The sequence below is a fragment of the Taeniopygia guttata genome, chromosome 7 (assembly GCF_048771995.1).
Source record: "Taeniopygia guttata chromosome 7, bTaeGut7.mat, whole genome shotgun sequence".
Lineage (NCBI taxonomy): Eukaryota > Metazoa > Chordata > Aves > Passeriformes > Estrildidae > Taeniopygia > Taeniopygia guttata.
Genome location: NC_133032.1, coordinates 10,312,748 through 10,336,741, shown reverse-complemented (window position 1 = coordinate 10,336,741; position 23,994 = coordinate 10,312,748).

Sequence of the window (23,994 nt, the reverse complement as noted above, 5' to 3'; positions counted from 1 at the left end):
TAGCCATTTCTAAATTAGATGCTTAAATTAAATAGCTGTCTAGATTATTCTGTTCATGAAGAAAAGGTAGACATTTTCAAGCAGGAATAGCCTCCCTCTTTGGGACAGGCTGGGATAAAAATTTCTTAGAGACATACATCTTTCCCCACTGCCTAAACTGAGGAAATATATAAATCTATACAGCATGCTATAGCAAATACCTAAACACTAGACAGTTTAAATCTAGAGGAGATAAACCACATCTTGAGACTGCCCTCCAGTATAACATTAACCAGACCACTCACTGGATGACCTCCTTCATTTTATCCTGTTTCTTTAACCTTCTGGGTCGTTCTCTCTTTGGTAAAGCTGTACCAGACACTTATGGGACAGCACAGGGATTTTGCCAGCCTATCACTGCATTGATGGATCTTGTTTCGTGTCACCACAAGAGCAGTCTTCTCCCCTTTCTACATCTGTCCCTTTTGCACTCTGGTTGAGTTCTGGGGACTTTCCCGTCCTGTGCCACTTCATCTGGTCACAAAGCCACAACCCTGCCACAGCCTTGTTTGCCAAATATGTTGCATAAGGTTCAACTTTGTGGGTTTCCTCCGGAACAAGAATACAAAGATCTTCTGTGGCAGCAGAAACAATTTTCTCTGTCAGGGTGCACTAGACATGGGCTTTGGCATCTTTGTTTCCAAGTGAAAACAGAGCTTAAACTTGAGCAGGATCCTGGAATAGGAGAAAGGTGCTCAGAAATGCCTGAAAGTACTAAAAGGAGATTATTTTAGTAGTAAGTTCTGAGCTAAGAGCCAGGGTATGCCTGGAGATACTGCCAGCAGTCTCTTCTAGCTGCCACTCTGATAATATCCTAGATGAGGGGCTCCTGACCTGTCGGAGTCCAGGACATCCCTCTGGCTGCCCTGGATGTCTCAAGACCCTGGCAGGGGGCTTGGGGACCTTGGCAAGAAGTCAAAAATACCCGTGGCTTCAATTTTAGCCCATGGGAGAGGCTGCCAACTCTATATGAGGAATTACAAGCCAAAAGGGTTTGAGTAGTGTAATAGGTGAACTGACTCAGGGTGGAAAAGTAGAATTTTGGGGTTTTTTAGAATGTAATTCGGGGGTACAAAATGGAGGAATCTGGGCGTGTCCTAGCCTTTTCTTCCTTCTTCTTGTCTTCCATGTCTTGCTCCATGTCTTGCCCTCCATGTAATGCGATGGTGACACTTTTCTATTGGTTTAGGATAGGGACACACTGTCCAACATAGATGTTAGATATTGGTGCTCTGCTATAAACAGATGATACCTAAGTTTTGATAAAAAAGGTAGACACCTCCCGAGACACTGGCCAGACTGCTATGGCTTCTGTACTAGGCAGACCTCGGCAGGTCAGAGAGAAAATATTATAGATAAGGAGAAATAAACAACCTTGAAAACTCAATTTCACGCATTCCAGACCTCTTCTTCAGCTGCTGGGCTAGGGGAACAAGTACTTTCACACTGCTGGGGTCTCTACCAGCTGACCCTGACACTGACCCTTGCTTGGTGCAGGTCACGTTTCCCATCATCCAACACCTAAAATCCCTGCTGTGTCCCCTGACTGTTCTCCCTCTACCTTTGGCCATCCCAGCAGTGCCTCTGCATGGCAGTGACAGGTCCAATAATTGAGCTAGGGTAAGCTTATTAATTTATGTCTTGCTCCACACCTACTGTGAAGTAGGAGGCTCTGGATTAGACACAGCTGTCTGGACAATGGACACATCTAGTCTGGTGGGAGAAAACTACCGAAAAGGTACTGAGGCTGTACAGACACAGAGTGCCATGCAGTCTGTAGCAGGAAGCAGCTTTTACTGTACACACTTTGCACATGAGGAACCAGGGGAGAGCATTTAGCTCTCATGGTTAGTTGAGTTCCCCCAGTGTGTTTAAGAAACAGTGTTTTGTGGACAACATCTTGGCTTATCACTGAGCAACATCTATCCCCCTCATTCTGTTAATGGCAACCAAAAGGGAAATATTCAGTATTCTCCATGAACACTTGTGGCAGTTCCAAGAAAGGCATACTTAAGGTCTGTAGCCTACCCCAGGCATTGTTCAGCTTAAGGCAGCTGCCAGCGAACTAGAAGATTGCATGAGAACATTTGGCAGCTGGGCTGGGTCTGAACACATGTATATCTGGCCCTGCAACCTGGGGAAAGTAAGAACAGGATGAGTAAATATGCTGTTTCCCCCATGTTATCTAAACGTGTTACCCTCTGCAAATTTAATAATCCCTAGGGCATTTCTTCTTCATTAACTCATCCAGAGTTCCCTGGAAGCTCATCTCCACCCAGGTCCATCTGACAGATCAACTGCATGCCACAGGAGGAACTGCCTGCATTGTCTGATTCTGACATGGCCCTCCCAGCTCCATTTGGTGCGCACCTCACAAGTGTCTTCCTCTCATCCTGCATCCTCATGGATGGCTCTGCATCCCCCTGCACCAGTACTGTTCACATATGGGAGCTGTGACCAGTGAGCAGGGACCTGTGCAGTGAATGAGTTAAAGTTCAGCTCCTTGTCCATCCCGCTCCAGTGCTCCAGGCCCTCTTTTGCAGAGTTAATACTCCACACATGGTCTGTACCAGACAGGTATTTGAGACAAGATAGCGATCAGCTGACGCATTTTGAAGTCGCAAACTGGCTGAGAGTGCTGTTCCCTGAGCTCCTCTCGAGTGCACCAGGAGAACAGGCACTGAGCATGAAGGAAGGAGACGGCTCAGCATGTCTGAGCATGATGTCTGGTCCTGCTTCTGCTCAGCACCAGTAAGGAGGAAGTAAAACCTTTCTTCAGGCTTTCCTAAATCAAAAGTGTGTGAATAGCTGAGGCTGGGGAAGAATTTGTCCCCTGCCAACAAATACTTACACACACAATCGTTTCTTCCATCCATATCTCCTCAGGGCAACTGAGTTTCTGCTTGAGCCCAGTGCTGAGTCACTGAGGTATAAATTCAATGAATATAAAAACCTTCCTCTGTGACAGCAATCCAAGAAAGCACAAATGAGCAGAAGAGATGGAAAGAAATAAGAAAGCTAAGAATGTATCAGGGCTGAGAGCCCCAGAGAAAGTCCTACAGAAGGTATCTCAGCACCCTCCCTCTGCAACAGCTTGCCCCACCAGCTCAGAGCCATCCCTTTCCTGAAATCCCCACAACAACAAATCCAAAAGATTAATGCTTGTTCCAGAGTGGTGCCAAGGAGCCCTCCTACTTTTGTCAGGAGACTGCAGAGAGCTTTGCACCAGGCAGGATGAGGTCTTTCGGGTCTTGGAGGAGAGATCCCACTTTATGGCTGGAGGTGAATGACAGCCATCTGAGCTCTTGTCCCATGCTGTGAAGGGTGGCAGGGCTGCTGTCTGAGCTGCTCTGGCCAATTTTTACAATAGTACCATTATCCATCAGCCATCTGGCAGGCGTAGCCTTTATTTTTTTCTGTACCCAGCCCTGTGTTGGCAGATGTTAGGTGGAAAGGAAGGTTGGCAGGGGGAGATTTGACATCTTGTCCCTTCTCCCCTTTGCTAACATTCCTTTGGCTTGTAAGTCTGATAAACCAGTGATGGGAGAAGATTGTTATCAGATAAGTTCTTTGCAAGGACATAGTTTTTAATTTCTTTTAAGATTCCAATGGCAACATACAAGCACATTTCCCAGGAACCAGCAAGGAGAAGCCTGGCTGGAAAAGCAGCTAGGGAAAACCCTGGGTTTAGGGGTTTTGTTCATTAGTAGGTAGGAATGTCACATCCTCCAAAACATCCTTGAGGGTCACTTATGTTCTTGGTTACTAAAAAACCTCTCACATGTGTCAAGGGCAATGCAGGAGGTGTAGTGCAAAGGGAGGATGAAGGTCTTCAACAAATTACTGTCACACAGGTTTCACAACCAGTGTGCTGACAGGGGCTAACCTGCTCCACAGATTCATTTCCTGGAAGAAAAGAGTGCATCCTCCCAATATGGTTTGACTGCCTCAGCTGAAGATGCTGTTATTCATTACTTCAGGACCCAAAGCAGGGACTGAGGTCCCATTGTTCTCGGCACTGTATTAACAGAACGAGGACGAGACGGGTGCTGGTAACCAAACCCAGCAGGAGAGGGGCTCCATCACACCCAGCCCCACCACTGGGTGGTCTCAGCAGAGCTTGTGCTATTCTGGGGAGATTGGACTTGAGTGGCCAACATTTCTCTGAGTGGCTCAGGACTAAAAGGGAAGACAGAAGTAAAAATCAGCAGGCAGAGGAGCTGCCCAAGGCGCTGCCTGCACCACAAAGCAGTGCTCCTCTCCAAATGGGCTCAGTGGCTTCTGCCAAGGGCAGACTCATCGAGAAACTTGTCCAAAGACAGCGTGTCTCACTCTCTGAGTTTAACGTGATGCCTTTTGGTCTCTGCAATTCCCCTAGCACCTCTCAAAGGCGAATGGATTTGATTTTGGCAGCTGTTCAGTGGGCCACATGTTCAGCTGATCTGGATGATGTGATTGTTTTTGGGAGGACTTTCCAGGAACATTAAAATTGCCTGGAGGATGTGTGTAGCTGGCTGGAGCAGGCTGGTCTGAAAGCAGGAACCCATCCAACTGTGACGAGTTGCGGTCCCAGGTGCGGCTGGTTGGTCCTATCGTGTCTTCAGCAGGGTGTGCCTCCACCTCCAGCCAGGACAGACACCCTGACACACACAGCCCCCAGGAATGGCAGCTGCAAGGAGACACTGTGGCCCTGCATGAGCTGTGTACTGACTTTGCTCCATATTAACCAGTGAAAGAGAAGGAGCAGGGCTCGGCTCTCACATTTGGGAAAGAAAGGTGGGCTGTGTCCCTGCTGGAGCAATTTCAGAGAGGTGGCACAGAGCTGCACACCCAACATTCAGAAGAGCCCAGAGGAACAAAATGTGAGGATTTTTTTTGAGTTAGCTGATGGTGAGGAAAATAAAGTGTTGCTCTTTGGAGTGAGATGCGGGGCACTTTTCCAGCAGAAGGATCTTGAGCCTGAATCTCAGCCCAAGGATCTGTCATGAGTAATGGCTGGGTGTCACACTGGCTACCGGCAACCAGAGGCACTGAGATCCCTGGTCTGGCAGGAGCACATTCAGATCAGACTCTGCTCCTTGCAGCAGAGACTAAAGGAGATAATGCAACATAGAGATTTCCACTGTCATATTTATCTGATAATACACCAAAAATAGGTCTCCCTGTCAGGATACCTTTTTGTCCTCAGAAAAAATAAAAAGTAGACACTACTACACCGTCTTCTCTAGACATTATGGAAAAACAAATTTTAAAACCTTCACATTTGACATGCAAGATTTAAAACAATCAGCAAGTGGAGAATTTCTAAGTGAGGACATCTGAATAAAATGAGCACAGTCCCAACTGCCTGATCCTTCATCTCACAGTCAAGTCCTTCCTTCAGGAGTCTTTTTCTCAGAAAGCTCCCTCCTGTCCATCTCTCAGCACCCACCTACAGAACTGTTCAACTGGCCACCTCACAGAAGAGGCATAGACAGACCTTTCAGTAGAGGGATACTGAGCTCACATGAGGATATCTTTTATAGGAGTCTTTGGTAATGCAAACCTTCTCACACAAACACTCAACACTTCCTTGGAGCCTTGTCACATTTCTTCCTCATTTGTAATGGGCTTCAGCAAAACTCATTGTCCATCAAATCCATGTGTCCAAGATCATGTAGTAGGAATCCTGGAGTGTGTGTGTGTGTGTGTGAAAGCAATTGCATTTTGCTGCTGGATGTCTTAGCTAAAATGCAAATTAGCTGTCGCTCTTCAGTAAATTATGTGGTACTAGGCTTTACTCTGCTTCCCTCTATTCCCTTGTGTTACAAATAAACACGAGGGAAGGACAGCCTCTCCTACACATCTAGAGATGCTGATAGCTCCATCAGGCATCAAGATTTGGCTGGGCCTTTCTGTTTATAATAGTTTACAAATCTTGCAGCTTAAAAACTACAAATCACATGAACATGCAGCTTAATCACTCAGCTCCACATGATTGAGGGAACCCACCAAACATAAGCACAGCAGAGAAACCCAACAGGAAATGGATGTCAGGTGGGATATGAAAAGAGGACTGACAGTCTGGGGGAACTTGACTCCTCTACAGCTAGAAATCTATTCAAAACTGCCTCAGGTAGGAGCATAGCCCATTTCCTTAAAAGTCTTTGCTAAAGAGATGTCAACTCTCATCTGTCTTTGTTATCATGTGGTTTCAGCACCCTCAAATCCAGGTGCACTGAATCTCAAATACTATGTTCTTCTCTGATGGGTTGCCACAACTGCTACAAAGAATGCTCGAGTCTTGCCCTGTGACCTTCTGATGAGTGGAAATAATGTTTTACTACCAGCAATTACATCAAGAGAAAACGAATTACTCGTCACAAGTTTGAGCTACAATAAAGCAGTTGATGCTGGGTCTCTCGAGACAATTAATACAGCTCAGCTTGGAGAGCAACATGACTGTGAGAGCTCAAAGCCAGCTGGAAGACTGCAAACAGACTAGCAAAATGGCAAAGTCAGCAGTTACTACCTTTTCCTGGCTAGTTGTGTATCTCATGCCAAAGAGAGGTGACAACCTGCGGTCGCTTTACGGGCTTTAATCGCAAACAGTGCTCTCAGCAAGAGAACCCAACATCCCACAGCTTCCCTGCTGCAGTCCCATAAAGCACCAACCCAACACAGACAGCCTGCCAGCACCCCGGCTGCACTAAGTGGGTGTATCAAAAATCAGCTCAACACTGTTTCTGTGCACAACAGGACATTTGTTCCGAGGTTCAGTCACCTCTATAGCTTGATCCAGCCTTTGAAAAACATGTGAATGTGGTATTAGCACTTGGGCTTGAGCATGACCTCAGGCATGAGAGAATCTGACTGCTGGAAGGAAGACCTGGAGCCAGCACCAAAATCAGTGAGTGTAAATGGCTGCAATAGGCCAAAAATTCCAGAGAGACACTGGAAACAAAAAGTATCAAAATCTCAGGCTGTCTCATGCAATCAGCCAGCACCAGGTGGGCAAAGCACCATTTTCTAAGGCTGCTGCTCTCTCTCTCTGTCCCTCTAAGTGTGTCTAAGTGCTTGCTGAGGAGCTCTGCTCCACTGGGGTCAAAACCTGAGAGATAATACAAGGCAGAAACATAACACACTGCACAAATGTCTACCAAGCACATCTGGATGCAGTGTAAACCTCACCTCTTTGTCATTTATTGCTCCCTCTGGGAAGTTCAGATCTGTGCAACAACAACAAAAACCAAAACAAAATTGTGATTAGTGATGTGGAACTGTTGCTGCAGGTTGACACCCTGCAAAATGTGGACTGGTTTAGATAATGCAGGTGAAATGCCCAACTCTCTCCAAAACAGAAGACCCCTTCAAGCATGTTTTCCTTCCTCCTGGGGAAGGAAAAGAGAAGCAATGAACTGTGAGACTGTTCTCAGCAGAGATTACTCCACCTGCTCCCTCCTGGATAAAACCCTGCAAGTTACTGTCTCCTATAGTTTCAATGGACTTCCCATTCTCCTCTCTCCCATCCTTGTCACCTGTGATGTAACAACTGTGACAGCTTCTCTAGGTCTCAGCTTAACAAATATTCCATATCCCTACCAATACATCTTCTAAATTTCCCCACTGAGTTCTTTCCCAGCTGTTTTGCTGGAAATTATGTCACCCACATAACACTGTCCACTCTCCTCCTGCCATAAGCATCCCAAAAGTTTATCCTGCTGTCCTGCCATCTCAGTAGGTTTCACAAGAAGCTGACACCAGGCTCTCCTCTCCTCACATGGCCCCTATCTAGCAGATTATGTATAAGCACAGATGGCTCTGCACCGGCTGCTAATTAGGGATTGTTCCTTTTCATCTGGTCACTGGGGCTTGTCATGGGCAGGGGCTGCCTGACTCCTTCCTCTTCGATTTCAGGGGTTTTTTTTAAGAGGTTACCAGGCAGAACTGACAGTGGATGAGGTTTTCACAAATGCCTCGATTTACATGGCCTACAAGGTGATTTGTAGCTGTGCAAACACATCCATTGCTCTTCAAGGAACTTGTCCTGTTTACACCAGGCAGCAGGGCTAAGCAGAAATGTGACCCAAGTCTCCAAACCCCAGGATAAGGATGAAAGTGGATTTAGAGTAGGGATAGCTATGTTTCTGCTACCAGTTCACTGCCTCTGTCAAGTCCCTGAGTACAGCAGGTGAATAAGCTCAGCATGTGACACCAGCCAGTGCATAATGAGCCATTTTCATCACCCCCTTCTCAGAGGTACATAACATCCAGGCACCACTCTGCCCTGTTGGGGATGATGCATAGGAAAAGTTCAGCACAGAGCAGCTTATGCCTCTATATAGGCACTTCCTCCATCACTGCCTGCCTGTGGCTGTAGAGCATGGGCCAGAATGGTGCACACAGATCCCTTCTGAGTGCCTCTGAACAGCCTTTCCAAGCCACTACAACTTGTGTCTCACTGCTCTGCTTCCCTCCCTCCCCCAGTTAGCCTCTGTGGTTGAGGTAGGCCTAGGCCACAGAGATGGAGCAAACAGTGGGCAGCAGGAAAACCTACAGGACACCATCTAGCTAGACAGAATGCCAAGAGTGGACACTGATCTAGAAAAACTTTTTTGGAAGTGTGGGGAGAGTAAAGAGAGTGCCCCAAAAGCCATCAGTGTCACAGGGATGGAGCAGTGCCTCCCACAGCAATGGAGATGTGAGGAGGAGATGATTTCAAAGCAACATCAAGCTCCAGCTTCACAGGAGGATCAGCTACAGGATGAGCAGTCTCTTCATGCACGTTAACCCCGTAGCAAAGAACAGGCTTCACAAACTCCTCAGCACATCTGGTCACACTCTGTAATCTAGCATGGCTCATCCCACTGCCTCCATTCCCCTCGGGAACATGGTCTGCCGGCAGTTCATGGGAGGGCTGAGCTGATGGTGTGATTCTTTCCTACATTAGCCTTCAAGAGGGAAAATAACCCTCAACTAGGACATCCAACACCTAATAAAAATTACCTTAAAGAGACTTTTGACAATATTCCTTAGACCTTAAATTTTAGTTACATGTTTAGTTATTCCTGGTGGCAGGGGCAATTCCTGTGCAAGTGAGGCATTTTCCAATGTGGAAACACCTCTGTGGGCAGAGGAATGAACTCTCTGGTTGCAATATCTCACACACACATTCCTTAGATGGCCATGACCAAACCCCTGCCGACTTGGAATAAGTCAGACAAGCAAACAGACCTTCGACTCTGCTGCGGAGTAGCATCTCAGCAGGCGAGCGTTCCTTCGCCCTTCCCGTGAGCATCCTGGCATCATCAGCATCCCTGGCGTGCAGAAATTCTTCCTCGTCAAGAACATGACCTCATTGTTTCAGCGGCTGCAGAAATGCAGCAAGGAGATGGCCTCTGCCCCCAGAGAGTCTATAATCATGTGTAAAATGCTGGACAGGGAACACAGTTAGACTGAAAGAGAGTGTGAAGGAATAATAAGATAATAGTGTAATATGTCCTTGGCCTGAATCCCTTTCCTCATTGTGTTACTCTTTCAACCCTGATGATGTGGTGTCTCATTGTGTTACTCTTTCAACCCTGATGATGTGGTGTCTCATTTACAATTCTGGAAATTCAGGCCATATATATCCTTGTAACTAAAAGATCAAGGACCATAGTCTGGAGTCTGCCTGGTACAAGTCAGTCCAGCTTGGTTTATAACTAAATTCCCTTCCCTCCTCCATCCTGTGATAGTCGCCTCCACAGCCCTTACAGGGAATGAGACATGCTATTCCCCAGGCCAAGCTTCAGAAACAGAGGTATGAGCTGGCCAACTAAAAGGACATGTTTATCATGCCTAGTGTCTAAGACTAAGAAGTTGAAGCTAACACTTGCCTACGCCTGTGGGGAAACCCAGTGTCAGAGACTAGGCTTTCCTGTCCAGAGACCATGCCAGGAGATAAAAAGAAGTGTTTTTTCAGGTTAGGATTAGTGCTTATTGTATACCTGTTACGTTTTTTAGCACATCATTCAGAATTAGTTGTCACCTAAGGCTCAGCTTTGTGAGAGTGTGCAGGCACATACATAATAATGTCCTGTGCTGTGTGCACTTGTGAGTCTTGACGAGGTGTGAGGCGTGTTGGCTGCACATGCAAACAGCCACCGTCACGCACAGGGGAAGCCTTTCCAACAAACATAAATGTTCTTTTTCAACCCGTGCATGGCTGGTGCTGCATACAGTGCCCTGGCAAAAATGACCAGTAGAAAATCACTGCAGTGTTCAGCAGAGAGCTTCTGGCACTGTGTGTTTGAGGAGGACCAGGCTGGCTCCCGCTGAGGCACAGACATTCAGCCACAGCTTCTGATCCTGCACTCACTACCAAGCTGGAGAGAAGTTGATATCAAATCTTCACCAGTGGTGTCTTTGACCACTTTTGAGTTACGGCTTGAAGTTAATCCACTGGAGGCCTTTATTTTCAGTTTTGTGGCTTGTAGTCTGAGGAACTTGGATCTGGGAGGCCCAGATAGCTCAGGGATCCTGTGAGTCACTACTCCTTTGAATTAGGAGGTAGCAATTATAATTAGCAACTTCCAGTTACATGATCACATTGCCCAGACGTGTCCTTACTGTGTGTGGCTGCAATGGCAGAAATGTCACGTTGTTTGCTTGCGCTTCTGTCCTTCCCCTCTGCTGCCGTGGGGTATCTGCATTGAGAGCAGGGAAGGGAGTTTATTTTTTTGTGTGTGATATAAAGTGAGTGGGGAACAATGAGAACAGAACTGCAGGTTTGACCTTGAGTGCTGGGAGAAAACATAACACATAGTCTGTATAAAGTTTCCTCTTGAAGAAAAATAATAATAATAATAAAAATCTTTTTGTTCCTCCACCAGAGAAGACTGTAAAAATTTGCTCCTGCAAAGCTGAAGTGGATTTCACAGCCAGAGCGAGGTCATTCAGAAACTGTTGCCAGGTCAAGTTTTCACTTTGAACATTTTCACAGTTAAAGGAGGATCCAGAACATGTAAGAAAACACAGCCCCAGATTTTCCACTTTAAACTGCTTGTTGCTTTAACTATAAGGTGCAAAGAAGAGAGGAGGATTGGGGACACTGGAGTGGCAGGGCTTGGGTGATTTGTTTATCTAGAAAATTTGTGCATCTGCTCTTTTGAGTGAAGTTTCCATTGGCTTTTTTTTTTTTTTTTTAACTCAATTTTCCAGCTGTGTAGCACAAAGCACGAGCAGGTCAACAGCTTTGCCGAAGATCACAGAGTGAGTCAGTGGCTCTGGAGAGATCAGAGCCAGGACCCCACTGTGTGCCAGCTCTTTGTGCTTCCCTCTGCTTTTAAAATTCATTTCAACCCCAGGTGCTAAAACAAGGTGAAACAGGACAAATTCCAGCTTCTGACTTTGGCAGAAGCTTATGAAGGACACAGTGAAAATGCCACCACAATGCTGTGACACCAGACACCACAGACTGAATGGTGCACAGTCATGTTTATGCTTAAGGCTATGGGCATTTCCATGTCCCCATGACTTTACAGTAGCTTTTCAACCCACTGGCCCATTTCAACTCAATCTGACAGCACTGCAGGGTGCTCCAAGATGCAACATTTCTAAAGTTTTCCTGAAAACTGGCAACCAGATAAAGAAGAGAGCTGGAGATTAACTATACACGACAGGAAAAAGTGACTCATTCACAACATCGGCCACCAGCAAACCATCCCAGAAAGAGCAGGGAGGGTGCAGGGGGCACAAAACAGAGGTTTGTGACTGCACTTGCACAAGGAAGCTAAAGAGGGCAGGGGCTCAAGCACCAGCAAGTGACTGTGCTATGGAACTGTGAACACACTCCTCAGCACAGCTGTCACAGCATCTCCTAAGCCTTTGGATAGGGACCTCAGGCAAGAGACAGGGCCAGGCACAAGATGGGTTGCATCCTCCTCTTCTGGGGTGGGGGCACACACTCTCTGCAGTTCCATAGATGTGATCTGTGTCTTGGATCCTCCAGACTGACATTGAGTGTTCCTTCTTTTTCCTGACTGGACAATTAACCTATTAAAAGTGATCTCTGCCTTTTCCTCCAAATTACTATTTCTTTGTGCTCCGGTTAAACCATTTAATTTCTGAAATGGATAGGGAAAAATTATTTAGAGAGCTGTTTTGAGGTATTTGTTAAAAAAAAAAAAAAAAGCCAAGCTTGACTATTTTGCCAGCAGTGTATCTCGATTTGTTATTGTAGGGTCACTCGAAAGTAATGGCTGGCAAGGGTGAAAGTAATTTGCAAGCCCAGAGCTACGCTGATTAATTGTGGCCAAGCTGCGCAGCAATAGTAGGGTCTTTTATTGGGAGGTCACCAAAGGGTACAGGGCTGAACAGAGTGGATCATTACTGGAGGGCTGCTGGTTAATAGGAACTATAGAGCTGTTTATGAACAGGGGGCTCGGCTGGTCTGAACAGGATATTCATGAAGACTGTGCTACAGAATGGTTCCTTGTTGTGGTCATGCGCTCTGGGCTGCTCATATTCGTGGGTGCACTTGTGTGGGCATGTTCGGTTTATTTAGAAAATAAGGGCATTGAAGCACTTGTTTTCTGAGGAGAAAAAAAAAGTACAGAGTAAGAATTACTCCAACTGTGCAAATATTGAAGAGAAAGAAAGGAGAATGTCTCATTGTCCTTTTTACAAGTCTTTAAATGACAAAGCAAAGATGTGAAACACTGGGCAGAGCTGTGCTTGCCATCGCCTGGGGTCCCCAGCACAGCAGAAGGCTGCTAAACCAATAATCTTGCTTTCCTGACCTTGCAGCCTTCTAACAAATCTTTTCTATTTTAGCAGAATTGGTTTCAGAGAACTAGACTGTGTCATCTGGTACTCTGGTAATGTCCTCATTTAACAGATGCAAGGCCAAATCCTGTTCATACCTTCACTGGCACAGTCCCATCACTTTTGGTGAGACTGCTATGGCTGAGAGAAGACCATGACACTTTTCCCATTAATTTCATTCCCCCTTCCTACTATGTTTGATTTTATGGTGCCCTGGAAACTGGGAAACCTGTATGTCCTCAGCCATTCGATGTACAGGAAATGTAGTCTTTTAACAAATCTTTTCCCTCAACAGAGAGGTTTTTTTGGTTTGCTTTTTTTGGGTGGCTTGTTTTGTTGAGGTTTTTTTTGTAGATCTCGCCTTTCAGTGCTTATGGAGACTACTTATGGCAGAGAGGAAAAAGACTAGTGATTGTATCTCAGCAGCCACACATCATGTTTGGTTAAAACTGTAGCCAGGCAGCTCCAGGAACAGAATTCCCAAGTCCAAACTTTATCTAAGGCCACTCTCCAGCAGCCTCTTCAGCCAGAAGTGGCCCTTCTGGCTCATCCTCCAGCTGGAGCAGATGCAGGCAAGACTGAGCCTAAGACATCCCATGCAAGCTGCAGCTGTACCAGGGTGACTGCAACCACCTGCTCCTGCCTAGGCCCTGGCAGCTGAGCAGCCATCAGCCAAAGGGCTCACAAGCCTGCTGGAAAAGCTGTAGACTCCAAGGCACAAAAGCCAGGCTGTTTTAGAGGAACACTGCAAATACTGAAGCACTCACCATTTGGTCAACTGACCCTGGAAAGAATTTCTCAAAATTCACCAACATTCTCCCAGATCTGGGACTATCTCAGATCTTCCACACCTAACTTTAACCATGAAATAGCTCCTCAACTACTTTCAACCAGATAACCAACTTATAAACATATAAGGAGAGATGGGATGGACTCCGCAAGGATAGACTATTACATTCATTTGGAAGAGTTGTTTTAATTTCTTCATGAACAGGGTGGTAAGGCACTGAAGCAGGTTGCCCAGAAAAGTGGTGGCTACCTCATCCCTGGAAGTGTTCAAGGCCAGGATGGGGCTTTGAGCAGGTCTAGTGGAAGGTATCCCTGCCCATGGCAGGGGGTTGGAATAAGATAACCTTTAATGCCTCTTTCGACCCCAACAATTTTACTGTGCTATGAGTCTGTGAGTGTCAGTAAAGTTGAGGATGAGGTGAAGGTCTTATATGACTCTAACTGTGATCTCCTCCAAAATCTTGCATCATTACACTTGAAATATGTTTGGATTTTGGAAGGTTTTAGCAAAGAGTGTGACACACAAGATCTGAAAACTCTGGCCATGTTTTGGAAAGATGAGATTTTAAGAGGCAGACAAGAAGGACATCAAGGAAGAGATTGGAAATCAAGCAATGTGCTATTCACAGACTTGGAGACCTCAAAAAAGCATCAAGGATCTGGCAACAAGTAGTGACTTCAGGCAGAGCTAGAGCACAGAGAATAGCTACAGGAGCCAGTCACCTGAGAAAGCTGCTACAGTAAAGTTTATGTTGGATCAGACTATCCTCAGGGATTTCTGTAGGAAGATGAAGAGGCTGCTAAAAACTCTGGAAAAAGTGCAAATGGGCCATAAAAATGAAGGCACGTGGGAGGAATGATTTTTTTTCCTTTGGCCAAAACTTACGCAGAGACTTTTGTTCACAGATAAAGTTCTTGTCCTGAGGAAGAACCCATCACTGTGGTATATGAATGCTGGCAGAGTTAGCATCATTGCCAGAATGATTGTTAATTGTGGTTCTTCCAAATGTGACTAAGAAAGGGTTCTCCAGTTTCCTTATGCCACAGGAGAGGGAGATCCCTGCTCCTCTTCCTAACTATTGTAAATTGCCTGCTCTTCATGGCACTGTCTGCTGAGTCTACCCTGTCAAGCTGGTCTACATTTCACTTGAGCCCTCAACCACCTGTTACCCATTTTGCACTCACTGGTTCAATCTCAGGTTCCCATCTGAAATGTGAAAATTAACTGCCCTAGAGGAAGCCAAATATTTTAAGGCATCATTTATACTGGACTTGCTTCAGACAGAGGGATGGTGACCAAAGGTCCATGGATCCCTCTGAAATGTGCAGCCCCCACAGCTATGGAGCAGCTCTCCTGGGATTTTCTTTCTCTGTGCTTTCTTGCCCTGTTGCCATTGCTGTCCTCTTGTCAAACAGCACAGTTGGCTGGCATTTTCCCGGGACCATTGTGAGAAGTGCCCTCAAAGATGCGACGTCCTGTGTGCCGGAGCATGCCTTCGGTCTGGGCAAGTTCCTGTCAGCCTGATAGGCAGGGGCAATTCTGAATTAATTCCTGATGCCGACACATGCATCCCAACACAAAGATGTCACCCACTGGCACAAGTGTGTTGAGTCACTACATTTCCCCAGGCTGCAAAAGCATAAGACTCAGATGCTCTTATGCTGTTTCCCAGCAAAGATCCACAGGGGTGCTGGCTCCTGCTGTGAGACCCACGTGCTTCACTCAATCTCCCAGTGGCTCTTCTGAGGACTTAGGACCAATTCAAGACATAAGTGGCTCTGACTTTCCCTCTCCCTCTCTCTTAGCCTACCACAGAACAGCTGTGAAAGGAAAATAGGAAGACTGCAGAGAAAGCCACATGCCCCAGGTTGTAAAACTTGGTTCAGAAGAGGCTGTGGAGATTCCCTCTTCAAGAAAAAGAAAAGGGAGGAGTGCAGGGGGAAAAGAATAGAAATGATGGCTTGGACCAAGTTCAGTTCTTTGATGTGTGCTCTGAGTCTGGGAGCCCAAGAAACACTTGTATGTTGAAGGCCTCACTATTTCTGTACTGGGCACAGACTCTGCTTTCCCTCAACTCCTTCCTGATTGTTGTATCTGCTCCAATTTCAACTGCCTTTTTTAGACATGTGCTTTAATACTACTTTTTATGCATCTAGTTTAACACTACTAATTATTTCCTCTATCATTGAGTGAGACAATCCTTAGGGCCAGTCTCAACCCTATGGACCAGTGTGTCCCATGGCTATTCATCAGATGGTGACAAGGACTCTTGCTGGGGTATCCATGAGCAATGTTAGGCAGCAAGCAGGGCAGAACAGGGAGTCAGGATGCTTCCTAGGGAAAACGAGGGGAAAGGATGTGTTGTTCAAAGGGTGAAAATGCCTCCCCTTACCAAGGAGGTAAGGGAGTTAAGGTGGCAGACTGGCAGTGAGGCTCTTCAGCTCTTGCTCTGTGTACTTCTGCAATAACTGCACAAGTGAGAGAACAAGGGGACCACCGCTGCAAGCCATCTGTCAGGAGTGCCAGGGAGATCTGTCCCTGGCTTACAAATACCACCTGTGTCTCTTTGCTGTGATGGCCATGCCTGTCTATCTTAAGGGAGCCAGCAACTGGAAAGCAGAGGAGGAAGATGGAAAAGGGGAGGTAAAAAAGCTGTTGGTTCTGGACGGACAGACGGACAGAAAATTATTGCCTTTAAAATCCTGGGGGACAGGTAAATTGCAGGGAAAGCTATAACATGCCATAAAATTAATATCTCTAGTTGAGGCTGTGATTTGACACAGGCAGGAGAGTTATGAATTTTAGTTCAAGAGTCGGTATCATTTTAGTTTACCCTTGAGGATCAAGATTCACAGGCAGGAGGCAAAGTGGATGTTGTATAAAAATGTTTCCCCGCTAGTTAGAGGGTGTTTCTGTTCCTCACTGAAGGGCCTGTGTAATATGCAGTTTTAGGAAGGGCATTTGATAGAAGACATAAAATGTATCACATTACAGGTGAGAATATGTGGGATCCAAAGTTTTGATATGTCTGAAGTAAGACAGCTCTGAAAATGGAGATAACTGGGTCAATGACAAAATGTGTTTAATGCCTTTGAGGTTTCGCTTCTGATGAGTATTTGGGTCCTCACCCCTCTGACTTAGCATAGGAGAGAGGGTGTCAAGCAGGACATGTCAAGCAAAGGCAATGAGAGCAGAGAATAACCTCGGCTGCAGTGCAAGGGAGACACTTGTTAGGGATTTCAGCGCTGCAGGAGACTGGGGAGGACAGTGGCCTCAGAAAGAAGCACCAGAATAAGGAGCTGGTTGGAGAAAAGCCAAGTGCCTTTTGGCATCTCTGTTCTCTTCCCTAATTGCTACACCCCTTTAAATAAATAAATATCCTCTGAGACATGAGGAACAGTCTGACTTCTAAGAGCTACTCCAAATTGCTGTGTTTATCCACTAGATCCACCCGTGCAAGAGCATGCTCCCAGGAGATCAGGAGGCACAGCTCAGTCCAGAGCCATGAGAGAGCCCCCATTAACACTTCTTTGCCTTGAGCAACAGCTTTAGACAATTACTCCCAGTCCTGCATCCTGCACCCCACCTCTGCTCTGCTCCAGACCATCAGGATAAACAAAACAAGGCACTGAAATTCAGCCTCAGAGGGGTGGCAAATTGGCAAGCCAAGCTGGGACCTGTTTGTGGGGGCAAGCTCTGTCATCGAGGGAGTGAAGCCATCCACTCTCCCTGCAAATGCACATCGTCCTCTCCATCACACTGGGGACAGAGGTGTCCCAGCAGCAGCTGCAAGTCACAAAGGATTTGTTGTAGAGGAAAAGCAAAGGCCAAAATACACACACAGGTTGCCCTGCAAGAGCTGATCCTTCTACTTGTCAGCAGTGTAACCGTCTGGAAAAGTATAATTATTATAAATGTAATTAATAGTGATCTGGGAAGATTATAACTTTCTCTCCCTATTCTTCTTTCTCCCTCCCCCCCTCCTTCCAAACTTTCTGGTTGTGCTTATTTTGGCAACCCTAAAATAGTAATTTGATGCAAACTCTGGCCACAAATCCAATGGAGCTTGATAGGCTTTAAATGAGGGGAGGGGGGATAGGCAGGGGTGATGGCTTCAATAACTGCTCTTGGAGAAAGGCCATTGATGTGTTTTCATTACTCGGAAGAAAAAGAAAGCCAGAAAGAAAACAAGTGGTAGGACAGGCATTAGAAAATAACTATGAATAATTATAGAGTGGGGGTAAGGAGAAGTCCAGGGAATTACTTCAGGGATATAATCATGAGCCCACATCCAGGCCAGTTACTGGTGGCTGAGAAGAGGATGTATCCAAGCAGGGTTTGAGGGCCTCCCATCTCCATCCAGTGTTGCATGAGCCTGCAGCACCATCACAGAACCTGCTATCCTCAGAGTTTCAGCAGGACCCCAAAATGCTTCACACATTTCTGATCTTACAGCACTCTGCAGACCTTCAAGGATGAGGCTCCATGCATGTGTCTGGGATGGGACAGAGACAGGATATTTTCCTTTCCCATCTAAGCTGCAGCCTGGATTAATTCGGTGAGGACCTTAATTGTCCTTTGAATAATACAACTGCTCACTGTGAGTATTTAATGAAGGCAGATGCACACAGCCATCCCACCAGCAGAAAGCTCTGCAAGAAATCGAGGTGTGATAGTCACAGGCAGGAGAGTTCTCCCTATTTAACAGGACTATAAATGGTAACAGCCAGCACTTGTTATCCACAGATCCCAGAGTAGTTTGGATGTCCCTGGAAACTTCTGCAGCACCTTGGCAGAAGAGACAGGATGGCTTCTGAGAACTCTTCAGAATCAGGCTATAAGGATTATGTTTCCTCATCCCTAGAAAGCCTCCTAACCATCCATACCCACTCCTGTCAATGGTGCAGCCAGACACCCACCCAGGAGGCTCCCCACGACAATTACACCTCCCTGCCCTTTGGAGAGGTGTTTTGCTGTGTTCCTGGTGGTAACACTGATCCAGGCAAGAACATTTTCGAGCACATGGCATCACAAAAAGAGATGAAAAGCCTATATCCATCTTGGCTCACGCACAGAGCAGAAGGGAATCCAGAGTGGTTGAAAGATGAAAAAAGAAAAAATGAAATCAGCAGGGCTCCAAGAGGGTATTTTCATGCCAGCTCCTCAGGCACTATGCAAAGGTTCAGGAATGAACGTGCAGAGAGCAGGCTTGGAGGGAAGTCACAGTCAGGAGTCATCTCCTCGAGGTAAAGTACTCTTCACTGCTGTTCATGGGGCCTGCAGCAGGTTTGTGACCACAGAGGCAAAGGACATCCCACTTCTACCCTGTAAGGGACTTCGAGATTCTCCGTCAACTCCAAACATATTTTCTACCTTGAATCATTATCCAGCTACTCAGAACATGTAAAACCTTACACAGGCAGAAAGGAGTATCCTTCTTAGGACAACTCCTTCTTCTAGAAGATGTCCCTCTCCTGCCACAGCAACAATCTGTTGTATTTCTGTGTCACCCATCACCATGGCACCCACATGCATAGCAAGGTTTCTAGAGCACCTGAGTCTGTACTAGAGAGACAAGGTAAGCCCCCATATTTCATTTCACTACAAGAGAAATAATTAGCCAATACCTCCAGAAGACAGCAGGCTAGGGTATCTGTTCAAGTTTCCCAGAGACCATCTGAATTTATACTCTTTCTTTATTTACACTACTTTTTCTCCTGGTTATTGATGATGTTTCTCATTTGTTTTTATTAGATGCAGGTGTTTTCTGCACTTCAGCTGGGAGCACTTTCCCTTTTCAGCCAATTTCAGATCTACTTTGTGTCTCAGTCACCTTTTGACTGTGATACTGGAGAGGCAGAAAAAGAGAGGAGATACTGAGTTTTGCTGCCTCAGCAGATGTGTGTTAAAGTGTTTTAGTGATTCAGCCAGTGTGTCTGCCTGAGGCCAAAGGAGAGGCATTGTCTGAATCTAAAACAATTAATAACAAAAAAACAATGTGGGCAGCATGAAGCGGGGGAAGGTGGAGGTGGAAAGTGAGTGAATCACATGGATATTTCCAGCTTGCAGAGCACCTTGACAAGATCTCTAGCCACTTACAAAGACAGCCCTTTAAGTCCACCCTGTCCCCTCTGAGACACAAAAGCCTCAGCAGCCCTGTTGAATAGATAAGGGAAAGTGAAGCTTCTTTTGCAACTCATCCCCAGGCATCCAGCACCTCTCCCCAGAGCCAGACTGCAGTTTTCCAATGCCCCAGGGAAGCAGGAACATACATGGTGCCATGGCTGTGAGCAGACTCCCAGCCCTACTTGCTGCTGGGCCATGCACAGAGCTGCGAGGGGCACTGAGCTGCTCACCCCACACTCAGGTCCTTGAGAGCCACCAGCAACACAATGACCTCTGCTCTTCGCTCCGGCCAGGAAGGTGCAAAGGAGAACCTCTGTTGTCTGCTCATGATGAAACATCTGTCTTTTCCCCGTTAGCAGAAGAAATTAATTTAGTCTGTGCTCAGGCAAGAGGAATTTGTCCCCTGAGCTATTTCTGCCTCTATCATTTAAACATCCCGTATAGACTTTATGCTTCAGTCCTTGTGGAAGTCTCTGAGGAAGGACCTCCTGATGCCCAGGATCTGATGTCCCTCGCTTACTGAATCCCCCCACTTTGCACCCCAAGCTGACCTGTGTGGGCCACTGGGAGGTGGAGGCACCCCAGTTACCCATCACCACTGGAAATCTTGGCAGCTGAGCCCTGATAATGTGAAACAGAGCCAGCACAGCCCCGCAGAACACCCAGGCGCTGATCTGGTGGGGGGGAAGACTCCATTTGTACATGCGGTTTAAAATTGATACCCCCATGAGGCATGTTAGAAAGCAAAACATTGATGCTGTCTTCACTGGAAGCATCGGTTGCTTTGTTTTTTTAATGACACAGAAAGCTGCTTGCAAAGAGATAATTTCATTCAGCCTAACCCTTGCTGGATGTGGAAGGAAGTCCTTAGAGGTGACTCTCCAACGTATCCAGTATGCCACCTAGCCCTCGCTAGCTCTACTACATCCACCGCTGCGGGATGGGCTGCGGGATCCTGCTGGAACGGGGCTCCCAGCACGAAGCTGCGAACACTTGTTGGGGTTGTCATCCCAAGCAAGAAGGCACTGTCCAAGAGAAGAACAAATATCTTGGGAAGAAATCACATTTTACTTTCGACACTTAGCGCAGTCTCCATGCAAAGTGAAATACTGTGTCGATATCTGCACCTCCTGCTGGTGTTCATCTCTCCTTTCTGCACTTCTGTCTCAGACTTGTCCCATCAGTTCTACTTCTGTTGCTTGTTGTTTTCCCCTCCAAGGATTGTAGAAATACTGGCTTTTTCTTTTTTTTCAGAATGATGCTTCAGGCACCTGATTTCACAACTATTCAGTGTTTTTTAATGCTTGCTCATGAAAAAAAAAATATACATTCTCCTGTATAAGCATTATTTTCCTAATGAGTTTCAGATCTACACAAAATGGACAGTGGTTTTGGAGGGAGAAGAAAAAAGTATCTTACTTTTGTATCTGTCATTCAGCTCCTAATCTTTCTAGGCTGCCTGAACTTTTTTTTATGTTCTAAGTGCTTCCAAAACACACAGTTGAGCCCAAACTGATTAAAGTATGTGTTCCATCCTCTTTATCATACCCAGGAAAGTCAGTGCTTTTGCATATTACTGAGATTATCATAATGAAGTGTAACATATCTGATATGTTAAGAACACTAACTGCTTTCCAAATAATTATTTCTCTTTTTGCAGCAGAGCTATATGTAACACACAGAGCCTATAGCAACGAAATACACTAGAAGACACTAATAGAAACGTTTGGTTTCCTCTGAACACTCTCTGTTCACTCCCTCGAAACAAGAGAGCATGTTCTTATAAAACATAACTGTGATCTCCCCTGGAAGAGGACAAGCCAGGAGAAATGTGATCTTTGTTAGCTGCAGGCTCTCCTACAGCTCACGGCCAGCCATACACCGCACACTGTCCTGTGGCTGTCTTATGTTGCCAGGCTAGTGGGCATTTTTTGGTGTCAGCAGAAGGTGCCATAAAGACAGACCTCATGAAAAACATGAAGAGAGCACAGACCAGGGGGTCATCTGCAACTCCATCCCAACTGCTGGCCTCAGTGGCTCAGTACAGGTGGCAGTCCTAAGATCCCCAAAGCTGAGACTACTTTCATAAAATGCAAGGAAACCTGCCAAGAGGGTACCTCTCATGGCTAAAATATTATCATTTTCTGGCGGAGGATACAACTCAGGCAAGCTTTTGTGGATGAGTGTCTTCACAGGACAGCACAGGAGTGAAATGAGTGTGGCTGCAAGACAGCTTCACATGATCTGGGTTTTGGCCCAAGAGAAATTTCCCGGACAGCCCTAATTTAGAGCAGCTTCCCCTGGGATCCCTTGCAGGATCTCTGCCCCGTGGCAATCCAACCGTGCCCAAGCCTCCCATGCCAGGGCTTGCAGCTGGGCTTGATGGAGGCAGTTCTCTACATGCCTCACCATTTTGTGTCTCGCAGGTAGGAGTGGGAGTGAAACCTCTCCTCCACCCCTCAGATACTCTCACTGTCTCTGTACCAGGTATTCATAGGGGGCACTCCGTTTCTTACAGGGTGAATGGGAGAATGAGGAAAGCCATTTTTCTCCTGCCCTAAGCCCTCTCACAAAGTGCTTCCAGATCTCCAGGTGAACAGTGCTCATTCTCTGCCTGGTGCTATTTTCTGCAAAGCACCCATTCAGACCAATGGCAGATTCTCATAAAAAACAGTGGCAGGATGCAATTAATATGCTGTAAAAGCCCTAAGTGTCAACTGGAGAAACCATTTTAAAGCACTTCAAGATAAAACCCCTGGAGAGTGCTTTTCTTACCTTAAAGGTGCCTTTTATTTTCTTTGATTTTTTTTTTTTTTCAGTTAACTGTGATCTAAGCAGAGATTCGGGTAGTAATAAATAAAGCCTCTGGAAAAAACTCTTGGTAGAAAGAAAAGAAAAAAACACCCAACGAAGCTTAGCAATGTTGTTTTCTTTTTTGAAGGGCAAGGGGTAAGAACAGGAGGAATTTGATCTTTACTACTGAGTCCACATGAGGTAGAAAGGCAGTAAAACAAGGAACACCTGAGAGGTGCAAAGAAAGCCTTAAACTGGAAATTTTGGAGAAGAAGGAGTTAATGCTTTTAAGCAACCATCCGTCCTCTTAGCATAGATAAGGGTGCATTCTAGTGGCAAAATCCATGCAATGCAGCTGCACAGATGACTGATCTAAAAAGAAACCTGGGGAATATGAAGCTTTGGAGGAGTGTGTGCCTGTGTGGAAAGGGGGTTGACTTGAATCGCACATAAACCTCACTCGGAGTTAGCTGATCCCTTTGAATTTCTCACTGCCCTGGTAGATGCCCCCGTGCTTGAGCTTCTGAGCAGACTCCCACCCTTGGTTCTGCTCACGCCCCCGCTCCAGGTGTAACCCCTGAGCACAGCTGCGGGGGCTGCACACCCCGGTTTTGGAGATTCCCTCCCCTACGCTTCCAGCTTCCTTGCTCCTAGAGATGAATGAGAAGTAAGGGAGGCAAGTGAGAAGGACCAGGGCCGGGAGAACTGTAACCCTGAGGAATGCAGCGGTGGAACAAAAGACAACAAACCCCAAGCTGCCCAGGACAGGGGATGAGCACTGCAAAGAGTGCTTTTTTTTTTTTTTTTTTTTTTTTTTTTTTTTTTTTTTCTCTCCCTTTATTTTCCCTCCCCATTTTGTGCAGGGCAAGAGGCAGAAGAATGAGCTAAAACGTGCAAATTGGACTTCACATGGCAAAATTCCCCTTCTTTTCTGGCATGCCCTAAGCAACAGCGAACTTTTCCAAAGAGGAATCTAACACAGTGCTTACAAGCAGCCCAGCCCTCCCTCTGCTCACTGTCCGGCCGCGTTAACCCTTGCTGTTTAGGGGTGTCAGGGGCGCACCCCGGCACAAGGCAAAGCCTCACTGCGGTTTTAAACCTCGCCCAGGGGCAGAGGGAACAGGAGAGGAGGCAGGACACCCTGCACACACAAAGGCTCCTTCCTGGGCCCGTGCGGGCGACAGTCGCTGCCTGGCAGGCACCCAGCCATCTCCTGCTGCGCTCACCTTTGGAGCGCTCGGCTGCTGCGAGAGCTCCCCGGGCACCAGGCGGGGTCCACACCCCTCCAGCACAGGGTACAGCACGTAAGATCAAGCCCTGCTAACTCAATCTTCCACCTCCTCCCCAAACTCAGAGCCCTGACCTCTCCCATCCAGACTGCCTGCAGCCCAGGCTGCCCTGCAACCCAACGGCAATCACTTTGCTTTTTTTTTTTTCTTAAACCGTGAAGATCTGAACTT